This window comes from Sinohyriopsis cumingii, chromosome 15 (assembly GCF_028554795.1).
Source record: "Sinohyriopsis cumingii isolate HCF-2022 chromosome 15, ASM2855479v2, whole genome shotgun sequence".
NCBI classification, from domain to species: Eukaryota; Metazoa; Mollusca; class Bivalvia; order Unionida; family Unionidae; genus Sinohyriopsis; species Sinohyriopsis cumingii.
Genome location: NC_142975.1, coordinates 134,740,546 through 134,754,701, shown reverse-complemented (window position 1 = coordinate 134,754,701; position 14,156 = coordinate 134,740,546). Strand labels below are relative to the sequence as shown.

Genomic DNA, 14,156 nt, shown 5'->3' with positions numbered 1-14,156 from the left:
TTTCCTGAACGGTCCATTTAAAGTTTGTGTTATGTTGTAAAGTTAAAGAAAAACTATGGTCTATTACGTTGAGCGTCGAAGCGGATGTTTTTAAAGTCTGGTAACTCATATTCCATTGATAAATCTACGACAATTGTTGGCAATTCGCTTGCACTACTGCAGGCAATATACAGTTCAACCTTTTTTTAACTGTACACAGTGCACAGATGTAGTGTGTAACTAATTACTAAATTTATACAATAGTCATACGTTATATCATTGCTTGCGTGTGTGCGTGCGTGTGTGTGTGTTTTACATAAGAACATACATTTAACTTGGCATTTCAAATTTACATTAAAATCTTTAGCTTTTAATGTCAATATTTGTATCAACAAGCTCTCTAATGTCAGCATACCTAGTGACAGCTATAGTATAACTTGAATCATCCGACTTTAGATAGACATCTGATGTAGCAACTAATATACCTAGAAAATTCATCTACTTTACTTAATTGACAATTTGATTTTCAAACGGAGGGGTGCTGCAATGTTCTTACTTGCCGGAAAATTTTATTTTATTTCTCTTTAAAGTACAAAGTAATCTAATGGATTTAGTGGGCTGATATTCTTTTTGCTATAAATCAGACCAGGAATATTTTCCTGAACGACCCCCCCCCCCAAATAAAAAAATAAAAAAGTTAAAAACAATTTAGAGGTCGTTTCATAATGTAATTGTGTTATACCTTGTTACGTAAGTAACGCTGTATGTTAAAAAAAATACCACAGTACAGTACACCGCAGTACAAATCATTTCATCCTACCTAACTGCATGACCCAGTAATAGGTTGGAATAAACAATCGTAGATGTACACGACAATGTGCCTAAACTCTATACACCTAAACAGTCAAAACATTTTCCACAGTGACTGATTCTGTCTCACATTTGATATGCAGTGTTTTTTTTTTTTTGTTGTTTTTTTTTTGTTTTTTTTTTTTCGTGTGCGAAAACTTATAATTGAAATGCAGTGTGTTAACTATTAAAAATCTCCGTTTTGAGAAGCTTCTGAAATACAATTTCTTGACGGGACCAAAAGGCAAAATATAGCAGCTTAGGGTGAATTTTATTGCAAAAATATGGGGACATTTATGTATATCAACTGATTAAATACTATTAGAAAACAATCCTGGGATAATATCAAGTGCGCAGAGGTTATCATTATGAAATACGAGCTCTCTGAAATCTTCGTACGTAGAGTAACGAATCGCGCAAAATGTCAACAACGGTAAAACCTTCTTCTGATCTCGTTATTTTCTCCTTATTCTTTTCTTTTCTAATTTTAATTTTGAGATGAAACATTGAAGTGTGTGTATTACTACTTTTATTGTTATATTTAAATAGGTTTTGTGGAACGAGAATGATTCAAATCGACATGCTTTGTAGAACATTGCAAAAACCCACAGGTACTAAAAATTTTACATAGTATTCACACTCCCTCACGTTCCCACCACTCAATTTTATAAAAGAAAAGTATCTAGGATATTTAAAGATGCTCAAAATTTCATTAGTCAATTTATAAATTCTACCCAGGTTGTCACCAGTGGACCCCTAACACTCATCTTTCCTGGCGCTTCAAACAAAGCGGAAAAGAATTCTTGTTCTGTTTCTCCAACTTTCAAGTTATTACTTTAAATACACAGGGTTTTAAATAAATGTTATTAAAATCTGCGACTGGAGGATGGAATCCAGGTCCAAAACTCTGGTCCAGATCATAAAAAGTACACACACACACACACACACAAACGTACAGTCACTTGAAGTTTGACCAGCGTTTTATTATTGCGCATACGTGTTGGGTAGTATGCTGACTGAGTAAATAGACACTTAGACTTTGCATTGGTGCCCATTCAAGGAAAGTAGGGGCCCTTTTCGAATTTTGGACCCCACCTCATACCCAACACTTGAACTGATCCAGCCCAGAAAACTTCCATCAAATCAAAACCTTGCATGTATTGATTTCAGATTATCAATTAACACTGTGTTTCTATCAGCTTGATAAGTAATCATGAATGCATTTGTTGTGAAATTATGAAATACTTTTACTTATTAAAATTCATTAGAGAGACAACTGGATCAAAGTAGCAATTACAATGTGTAATAGAGAAGATACACGACGAATGATAACCTCAAACGTAGAAACTTTGTTATTACCCAGACTGAAATCAGCTCACTTTCAAGGTCAAGTACAGAGCGACTTTTAAGAGGGAGAGGTCATGGAGCAAGAACCAGAGGGCGAAAGAGGAGGAAGACATGTTGTGTAGCCTAAAAACAAAGCTGACCAAGCTCTACACATAGTTCAAACAAGGCTGACAAGAATCAGGGTAATTGTTTATTTATATCTTGCAAGACAAGTATCTATACATAATGAAAAATGTTTGATACTTTGCAAAGACTCTGATATCTGCAAGTCAGTTGTTTTGCACAACTTAGAAAATGCATACTCAGGGATTAAGCCAGACTTGAATTTTAGGGGGAAGTGACTTCTCCTTTTGGACAGAACAGGGAGAAGTGAGAGCTCAACAGGGAGAAGTGGACGCGAAGCAAGAAACACACACACACACACACACACACACACACACACACACACATATATATATATATATATATATATATATATATATATATATATATATATATATATATATATATAAACACACACACACACACACACACACACACACACATATATATATATATATATATATATATATATATATATATATATATATATATATATATATATATATATATATATACATGTGTGTGTGTGTGTGTGTGTGTGTGTATGTATATGTTCTCTTATTTGAATTATGCCTTCTAATTCCCAGTATTCATAATTTGTATTTAACATTGCATTTAACAATACTTTATTTTCAAGTAGAAAATTTTCTTGAGTTAGTTCGGCCATATGACTCTAAAAGAGAATAACAGACACAACATTATAACAAATTTTAACTGAGTAACCAGATTACATTATTGTAATTGCAAGTTACTAAAAGTGCTTAATCAAATACCTTCAATAAATGTTTTGATATATTTTTATATACTTTCTAAAAGTTCACAATAATGGCACTTTCAAAGATTTCTAAACGCGTTTGAAACAACCCCTGTACCATGTACATGAGGGCCAATGCACACGTGTCTTCAGATAACACTGTTCGTCCTCATTTCCTTGTTACGGATAAAACATTACCGTAACTATTCACCGCCCCGGTGGCCCAGTGGTTAGAGCGTCCGCCTCGGATGCGTGAGATCATGGGTTTGATCCCCGGCCGAGTCATACCAGAGACTTAAAAATGGTACTAACAGCTGCCTCGCTTGGCGTTCAGCATTAAGAGGTTAGTGTTAGGACTGGTCGACCTGGTGTCAGGATAATGTGACTGGGTGGGACATCATGCTACATGTCTGCGGCATGATGCCCCAGTGCTAGACATCACTATAAACTGCCACACTGCAGACATCGTAGCGATATGACTGAAAAATTGTTAAAGCTATGTTAAAAATAAAAATCACATCACATCACCGTAACTTTTCATACATAACACACTAAAATGCATCAAATTACAGATTTTGCTCATGTATAGTCGGTATACGAACTAAACCTTTATTTCCATCCGAATCAACAGACTTGAGTGCATCTATTTTTAGAAGTAGGTGTTTTCGTAATGTAATCAATCACTTTATATAGCTTCATTACAACAGTTCATTATAGCATTGCAAATTTAGGATTGATTAAATATTCTTCTTCGGAATTTTTCCCCCCGTATTTTCACGAATACGAGTCAGGTCAGAAAACAACTTTGACCTTACATTTACAACGTTTCTCGCGAATTCCACAAGATAGCATTGTCCATAGTCCTACAATGTAAGATATATCACATGTTATTTTTGTTTTAGTGCTGTCTTACTACCCAAAATAACGGGCATGTCTTGCGTGTTCCGATGTCGGTTGACATCGAAAGAGTAGTCAGATTATCAGGAATGTCTCACACACTTGGCAGCCCATATCAATACTCTTGCACAAATTAATATGTAATTAATATACTTACTGTGCTGTTTCTATCCTGGTGGAATCAAAATCTGACACTACCAAATGGACGCCTTTTCATGTTCCGTTGACATACATTTGAGGTATGCCGAAGAGTGTTCAAGTTGGTTCATATGAGGAACGTGTTTCCAATAAGCATACTATATTTTTATTCGTTTCGTTAAAGAATAATATTTCAATTAACCCGATTTCGGCACTCTCGGCTCTCATCACTTTCCAGCCAACTAAAATGTAGGCGAAAGAAACTTGAACACGGGTTCTTTTCTTTTGCGAGAATTTGAATTTATTAGAGAAAATACATCAGAGTAAGTAAAGTCTGACTAAAACGTTATGACTTTACTTTGTAGAAAAGCGTCGTTAGTTTAGTTGCCTATTGTATGAGATATTTCTGAAAATTTGACTTTCGTTACGATGATAGTCGAGTTTGTAAGACCCTGGCACCCAAAGCATAAATATCAGCGTCGAGGTCTTACATGTTGGACTTCATTGTCCCATACGTTTCTGATCTAAATGATTGCATTTTAAATTTAAATCTTATATAACATAATAACTAGGTTTTGTTTTCTGTGAATTGTATAATTTTCTGAATGTATATGCCAGATGATTTACAAAAAGCAGACAACCTAAACTGGTACTTCACAGAAATAATGATGTCCACCGTTATTACACCGTTACTTGTACACTTATTTTTGGGGAATGCCTCGAATAGTACCATCAAATATTCAATTAATATATATATATATATATATATATATATATATATATATATATATATATATATATATATATATATATATATATATAATTAAAGATACAATAATTAAAACAGAAGAAAACCAAAAACAACAGACCATTGGAGGAGGCCCTTCTGCCCTACTTGTAGTTATGTTGTGCTGTATTCTTTTTATTTATTTTATGTTTTACCATCTTCTGTACATATATATATATATATAAAATGTAATTTTTATTTTTGTTATCTTCTTTTCTTCATTTTTCAATTATAGTATCTTTAATCATATATATTAATTGAATATTTGATGTTATTATATGCTCATTCTTTCTCCCCGTTAAACTTTACATTGTCGGAATCGTTCAGTATTCTCCGATACTGAACGCGCGCGACAATACACATATAGCATTCACGTGAATAAAGGAACTACTTTCTATTGTAAACAAGCAATGACGCAGACACCAGCACTTTTGATTTGTAAACAAATCATATACACTCGCGTAAGAGGCTCTTTACGTTGTGGTTATTTAATTTTGTTTCTGAATGAACTAAAACATGCTTCTTAGACTGCAAAAAAAAAAATGTTTTGGCACATTCCACGTTGATACAATGTTACGGATTTAAGGTAGCTACATTATATAACAGACGGACGATCATGTCCTTACAAATAACTTAAAATTGACAAGGAATATACTGTTTTCTTTATCTGGTGATATGAATGGCAAAATAAAATATACTTACAGTTTTACAACCTGAATTTCCTCAAAATGTTTTTTCTTAATTCTGCAAATCCGAATTACATGAGCCATGTCATAGGTTTTCAATCTGGATTACACATTTCGAAAGTGTGCAGTAATTTCTATGATAAGTGCAATTGCATCCTCCTTACTGCACTCAAAATTAAATACACATTAAATTCCATAGCGTCTTTTTGAAAATTGCAATTGAAAGACTTCATATTTTCCCACGTTATGATTTCAAACATTCAATGACAGAAACAGAAACACATTTGCAGACGTAAATACGCTTCTCCCGCACCACTTCAATCCAATGTATTTCATGTATAATTTGCACAGATGAATCCAGTCCAAAATCACAAAATTTCGTCCAATCGAAACAAAATACCAAAATATATATTCACTCCAGATCAAATGGAAAGTCGTTGCAATGCGCATTCATTCACAATATGACTGCAAATTTCAATTTAACCAGACACGCAATTTTCTTTCGAAAGTTATGTCGACCGCGCGACTAAGTTCAAATTTATCTGGGCGGAGCTATGTGCGCATTAATAATGATGTCATTTTGTAATGTCAAATCTGCGCTTGTGTATTTAGTTTGGAATACGGCTTTCATTCATTTGCGTTGTTTCTTGTAGTGTATTGTGTTTATATAATTAAACGTTAGGTAGAATAAAAAAAATGAGCATATAATAAAAAGGTTACTGCATTTGTATGGGAAAATATGAACTCGTTTTGTCGGAAGGATATGCTGCACTCACAAGTTCGTGCAGTATTCATTCCGAAAACTCGTTCATATTTACCCATACAAATGCAGTAACCTATAAGTACTATTCGAGGCATTCGTCATCTTCTCGGATGAAATTTATATTCATGTCAGACGTGTAGGTCACTCGAGTTACCCTGCGTCAAATGCGCATGATCGTACCGGTTGCGGCTATGAGATAGGTTCGGCCAGCTAAAAATAGTAACTGAAAATGATCTATTGCTATGAAATAGAAATGCAGTTATTTTTTTTTTCTTTTCAAACAGACAATATTGACATTTATAAAGTGTTTCGTATATACCTAAGCTTGTCATCTTGAAAGAGTATTTCCGGATAATGATTTTCGGGATACAATATCAGTTGCGAATTAAAATTTCAAAGCATGTGTTTTATGCCAGAACTTTTATGTACGAATACTTTTCGTGTCAACAGGTGTTTGTGCCAAAGACAGTTGACAAACCAATTTAATTAGTATGGTCAGATATTGTATTTGTGGTGGAGATGATGAATGTAGGATGATAATGAATTAAAGCGATAACCATTCAAAGAAGTTTCATCTTCAGTGTGTTCAAACGAAATGCATGCCTAACGGAACATGACTTTGTATCGAATGTCAAAACGAAGTATTCCTGAAATGCTTTTAGAAATATTAAATTATATATTAACAATTAGCTTTTTAACTTGAACGATAACCAAATGATTGATTTCAGCCCACGAAAATTGAAAATCATTACATGTTTCTACTTGTTTGTGTATCCATTTGTGTATGCGTTTGTTTATTGATCGATGTATTTGTTTATGAAAGAATAACAAAGATGGTTGAAATTTAAATGTTTTACTTGAAGAAAACAAGTAGAAAAGTCAGCATTCGGTCTCGTGCGATTGACAGGCACAACATAATGAGATGTATTATTATATTCTTACGCACAAGATGAGATTTGCCTTCGTAATTACGCAGGAAGAACAATGTTATTAGGTGCCGGTTTGTGGGGCTAGGGACTCAAAATGGCTGATATGTAAGGACACACGTTTTGTGACGCCACGTGAAAACAACGGTAGGGTTGTTTTCACAGACGTCACAATTGAGTACGCAAATACCCACAATGCAACGCGCGCTCACCTTGCGCCACCATCTTGAGTCCCTAACAAACTTTTATCAACAGTAGTCATTATGTATATTCAAGATAATAATCTGATTTAACTGTCGATAAGGACATTTACTTCATCGAAGCGATACATAGATTATACCTGAAGTTAAGTGCCTTATAGCACGAAAAAAAAAAAAAAGCTGGAAGTTCCCTTGCTTATATCGAAAGACAGAATAGTGCAATTGAACCGAGATCGTGCATATTGCTATGAAATAGAAATGCAGTTATTTTTGTTTACAAACAGATAATATTGACATTTTTTAAGTGTTTCGTATCATATCCCTAAGCTTGTCATCTTAAAAGAGTATTTCCGGACAATGATTTCATAGTATGTGTTTTATGCCAGAACGTTTATGCACAAATACTTTTAAAGTCAGCAGGTGTTTGTGCCAGACACAATTGATAAACCAATTTAATTAGTATGGTCAGATATTGTATTTGTGGTGGAGATGATGGATGTAGGATGATACTGAATGAAAGCGATAACATTCAAAGTAGTTTCATCTTGTGTGTTCAAACAAAACACGTGCCTAACGGATGTGAGGTGTGATTTTGATTTTTAACGTAGCTTTAACAATTTTTCAGTCATATCGCTACGATGTCTGCAGTGTGGTAGTTTATAGTGATGTCTAGCACTGGGGCATCATGCCGCAGACATGTAGCATGATGTCCCACCCAGTCACATTATCCTGACACCAGGCCGACCAGTCCTAACACTAACCTCTTAATGCTGAGCGCCAAACGAGGCAGCTGTTTGTACAATTTTTGTAAGTCTTTGGTATGACTCGGCCGGGGATCGAACCCACGACCTCCCGCATTTGAGGCGGACGCTCTAACCACTAGGCCACCGGAGCGGTGCGTGCCTAAGGGAACATGACTTTGTGTCGAATGTCAAAAATGGATTTTTCATGAAATGCTTTTAGAAATATGAAATTATATATTAACAATTAGCTTTTTAACTTGAACGATAACCAAATGATTGATTTGAGCCCACGAAAGTCGAAAATCGTTACATGTTTCTACTTGTTTGTGTATCGATTTGTGTATTAGTTTGTTTATTGATCGATCTATTTGTTTATGAAAGAATAACAAAGATGGTTGAAAATTATGTTTTACTTAAAGAAAAACAAATATAAAAATCATGCATTCTGTCTCGTGCGGTTGACAGGCACAACATAATGTGATGTATTATTATACTCTTGCGCACAAAATGAGACGCGCCTTTGTAATTATACGGGAAGAGCACTGTTATTAGGTGCCCGTCTGTGGGTATAGGGACGCAAAATGGCGGATATGGACGTACACACGTTTTTTGACGTCACCTGAAAACAACGGATTAGGTAATTGGTGACCCGAGTGGGGCAGGGAGGGCAGTAGCCCCTGTGCGCCACGTAAAGGGGAACGTAGTCGGGAGCTTATACACAGCTGAAATTTTCATAGTATAAACACTTTCACCTTAATGTAATGGGGGCAATTCTTTACGAAACTTGGAGGCCGGGGAAAGGGGCGGGGGCGCTGACATAAAAACTGTTCTCTGTTGCAAAGTATTTCGCCAATAACGAATTTTTTCCACGGGCGCCTTGAAACCTCGCCCCACTGCTGGTGATATATCCTGTGTTTGATCAATAGAAGATCATGATAAACCCTATAGTAAATATTTTTTAAAAATCTTTTAAACAATCCGTTTCTAAATATAAAATTAAAAGTTTGTATAACACAAGTCAGTCTGTCTTAATGTTACGTTTATTTGGAAGGGTTTATTGTTTGAAAATGTTCGAAATTTCTCCTTTCCTTTTTCGCAATAAGCTTTCAATCGGCACTAAATATCTAGGATGGCGTTGCCGAGACATTAAACCCTATACTTACCTACCTACCTACCTACCTATTTAGGCTCGTAATCCAAGGGTTGCGTGCTGGATACCAGCCCATGGACAGCTTTGGTCGGCTACCTCAGCGTTTCCATGGAAAAGGCTCTTATTCCCATTTCCCCGGGATATTATATCCAAAAATGTGTTAAAAGTGCCGTTAAAAACCAATAGTTTATAATCAAATTATGTCATTATTTTCATACCATGTCGTAGTTCATGAAATGTCCTATTCTGTGAAATCATTGCTTCTTCTAGTCTGAGTGGTTTATGTATTCTACGAATGCTAGAGAACTAGACGCGAGATTGACTAACAAGTTTACATTTTATTAATCGTTAATCGGATTGCGAAAGGAAACACACCGATTATGAAAATGATTATTTGCATTGTTAGGCAGGTAGCTTAAAGACAACATTATCAAATAACTATGAAATACAATCGTACATGTAACTGGCACAATCTGTGTTTATTTCGAGACATGTTCGATTGTTCACAACAAGTTCTGGAGATAATGACACCGGCCTTGCAATTACAGGGATCTCCAATGTTACACCAGGCAATTGGCATGCTAGATTGACAGGTGATGCTTCTATGAAGTTTGAGCAGTCAAGAGAAGCGTACGTGCGAAGCAACATCCTGCAATCGATGGCATACTCATTGCAAAGGTGGAGGTTTCATGGTCACTTACTACGACAAGAACATATTTATCGCTGGCACAAATTCATCTTTAAAATATTTCTGTCATTTCTTCAATTTGATAAACATCACGGAAAGAGACCGATCATTGCATTTTTTATCGGGGTGGGTGGGCTGTGGCTTGTATGATGGTATAAAGTATGCCTTGGTAACGATCAGAATGCAAAGGCTCCGTGGGCACCCACCCCACATGCTTGCCTAATTGTTTCTTCCCACCCACCGCTCTGATATGCCAGTCACATTTTTATTCAAAACAGAGCTTATTTAAATGCCTACTCCACTCAAACTGCGTTCCGTTGTCTCTTGTATAGCAGAATAAATTTAAGAAATCTGCATGGTAAAATAGGCTCATCAAAATATATAATATAATCTTTCACATATATATAGAGAGACAGATAGACAGTGTGCGTGTGAGTGTGTGTGTGTATGTGTTCATTCTTTGCATATTATATCGACACTATCTTCTATTTGAAAATACTATTTACCAGATACTTATATTATCATCGCTGCTAGAAAGTCTGAAAATGACTACTTACATATATCAAACATCCATGTACCGCCTTTTCTAAGAAAATATTTGTCTATTGCAATTTGTTTTGAGAAAGTGACACAATTATTAGTCTTCAGTCTTCCCGTCTCTGAAGTAAACAGCCCATTCTATAGCATGCTCTCATTTCAATCCGACAATAGTGAACGGTCTTGTGCTTATAACTGTTCCGTGAGTGTACTATAGTCAAATTACCATTAAAATACCTGTGCATGGCATTTATGTTTGAACTCAGTGACTGTGATAAGAGTAAACAGGTGGAGTAAAACTGCTATCAAGGTCACAGTAGTTTACTTATATCATGGTGTATTTTATCTTGAGGAATCTTTCGACACTACAAATTTGACCTCGTGTCTCGGAAATGTAATTTGATTTTATAACAACTTGTTACATAATCTGTTACAAATATCAGTTGACTGAGCAAAGCAGTTTTACTGGGACCCAGGTGCGTGGTGTCATGACTGTATGTTATTAAGCAGAATCATTATCATTACCAATGTAGAAACAATTTTTATTCTTTGAAATAATATTACCTTAATAATTCAATAAATATGTACACACACACACACACACACACACACATATATAGATAGCACATAGTCTGTATATATCTAGAATTTTAGCATACACAAACATGTTTGTAAGATTTTTATATAGCAATTTAGTAGCTGGTTACAGCAACTATCTTGCACGCGATAGCCAATATGCTTTAAAAACCATCTAGGTGCGTGCAACGCAACTATATATTAATTGTAGTGGATCGTGGTAGATTGTGGTTGACTGTAGTGGATTGTGGTAGACTGAGCTTGACTGTAGTGGATTGTGGTAGACTGTGGTTGATTATTGAGGATCGTGGTATATTCTGGTTGATTTTAGTGGATTGTAACAGATTGTGTTTTATATACTGGTCGATTGTGGTAATTTTACGCTTAATCGTAGAAGACTGTTGTCGATTGATATATTCTATAAGTAAATTGTTGTAGATTATAGTGGATTGTGATAGATTGCAGTCTGTTGTGGTTGAGTGGGGTAGATTGTAATGTATTGTGCTGGATTGTCTTAGATTGTGGTAAATTGTGTTGCCGTGTAATTTATAATTTCGCTTCTTTCTGATAGTGCAACTGATTTTAAACATAAGTCACTGGTATAAATCAGATCTAATTTATCAATCAGTCATTCAGCTAATTTCAAACAGTTTATTCCATTCATTCTAATTACTAATTAAATATAGGTACAATTTCAAGAATTTCTGGGAACTTTGTACATAAATTTTAATCCATATGATTTTCACTTCAACACTTAAGTATACTGAGGTATAAAATAATCTAGATTGTTACTTCCAGTCACGTGCAACGCAGTTTAATCGTAATATTTTAAAAAAGTAATCCAATAGTTACTGGAACATTGACATAACTCAACAGACATATAGTACTCATCACCATGGTAACATTACTATCCTAAGACTATGATCATCGTCATTCTATAATATAGTTACTTGGCTCTGGTAAATACATTGTTGCTCAGAAAACTGTGCACGAGCAAAGTAGGACAAAATGGGTTTATTTTGATATTGGTTTGTCAGATACCCAAACAATTCAGTCTGAAGAACACACTGAACGCACAAAATAGGTCTTTTCATGACATATGACGGTGCATGAAAATAATAAATATATAAATATTTTTTGCTGCTTTAACATCAATTTGGATACAATCGTGGATACATATTTCAAAAGGAAATGGGAACTAAGTTCCTTTCAATAAGACACCAAGGTGGTCTACTTGGACTGGCCTGGGCGGTTATCAAACCTGCTACCCTTTGATTACGAACCGAATATTGCGGCAAACGTTTAGAAAGATAAACCCCTGCAAATAAACTTTGTATTAAACTATAGTCACGTGGTTCGTCATCCTCATCCAACCCTGTTAGCTAGTCGGGATACATTTTTAATGTTTTACAAAATTCCAAAAATTAGATCTCTATATACTTTTATGGAGACATGCAGCATAAAAAGAAGAAAACACCCGAAAATTTTGTAGATAATGTAGTTACGTATTACGCTGGCAACATATAACAATGTAAAAAGTAGTATGATACGTAAATGGAATTATTAGCACTCGGTCAGTGGAAAGAAGTTATTTACAGATTGAAATAGGAACTTTGGAACTTGTCGGCCACGAATAAGTTATTCAAGTCAACTGGCCCGTAATGACTGCTATGATAATCTTTGTCACATAGAAGCAAAACGGACATTATTTGAAGAGAAACCTTAAGTGACGGCGTGAGTGTTTATGGACCGAAAAAGCAAACCAAAACATGTTGCTAATTTTAGGCATTATGTTGATTCGTTACTACTTTGTACAGTTCCCATACCTTTTGCAGTGTACATTGGCAGTACTGGGACGTCATCCAGACCCTTCATGAAAGTCCTAATATCACCTGAATATATGCTGCAACCTGTACAACTTTAGCGTACAGAATATACTGACCATTTCAAGTGATTAGATCCTACATGTGTTAACTCTCCTCTTACAAGAATATAAAGAAAATCATAATAGAAGCGTACAATACATTATATTAGTGCAATCTTAAAGTGACGCACCTTGGATTCTGCAAGTGTTGAAGGACGCCAAAAATGACATCTTGATAGAATTATTAGGGCAAATTTTTTTAGTACAAGTATAAAGATTGAAAATTCCTCTAAATTGTATTAAGAGTAAGTTTTGATTAAACTGTATTAGAAGTAAATTGATAAATCATATTGGAAGCAATTTTCTACTAAACAATATTGAGATTGAATCCATTTATTCGTGTTACAATTATATACTACTATTCAACGATGATTACGCTATTATGATCAAGTAAGAACCGTCTTAAACAAAACATTACTTGTATCTCAGACTCAGCACAAAAAGAGTACATTCATTAGGTTACGTAAATAGTGAACTAGACAGATTCCACAGATTCCTATAGAGGGCAAATGTGCTGATCTTGCAGAAGTACCTACGTAATAATGTACATAGACCTAGATAATAATCTGTAAGAGACTATGAAGCCTCACTTTGAGATGCTGGCCAACGCAAGAGCTAGGAGCACGCCATATTTGGCGTTGTCTTAAGAAACGGGTATAAAAAGCCCCAGCCACGGGCTGGTATCAGTTTTGCTGGCCAGAAGCTCAAACAGGCTTTGTCTTTACAGCTCGATCCCGAGTATCTTCAATTCCCCAAGAATGTAGCCACGTCTTCATCATCGAGTGACACTTACATCAAATGACTTGAACTTCCTTTCTTCTCTCTCTCTCTCTCTCTCAGAATTGAGAAACGGATTGACTTAGAGTTTACGAAATAAATCTTCACGTAAAAGCCGATGAAGAAATTTCTTACGTAAAAGTTGGTGGAGAATAAGATGAAGTGAAAAAAAAACATGGATAAAGTGTTACTCAGCATCATGATGATTCACGAGAGAGACTCGCACCAAAACCTTTACGACTAGCAGACCTCATGTCGCTTACGTATGCAGCCGCCTCGCATAGAACAGCTACAGCACTATCCACATGTCCGATCCATGGTTCATTCTACTTT

General features: G+C 35.3%; 1 long non-coding RNA gene across 1 annotated transcript in view; it reads left to right on the top strand.

Annotated features, from left to right (window-relative positions):
* The window catches only part of LOC149782819 (uncharacterized), a 281,237-nt gene that overhangs the window by 9,745 nt on the left and 257,336 nt on the right, over positions 1-14,156 (top strand). The gene's annotated exons all lie outside the window — the stretch shown is intronic.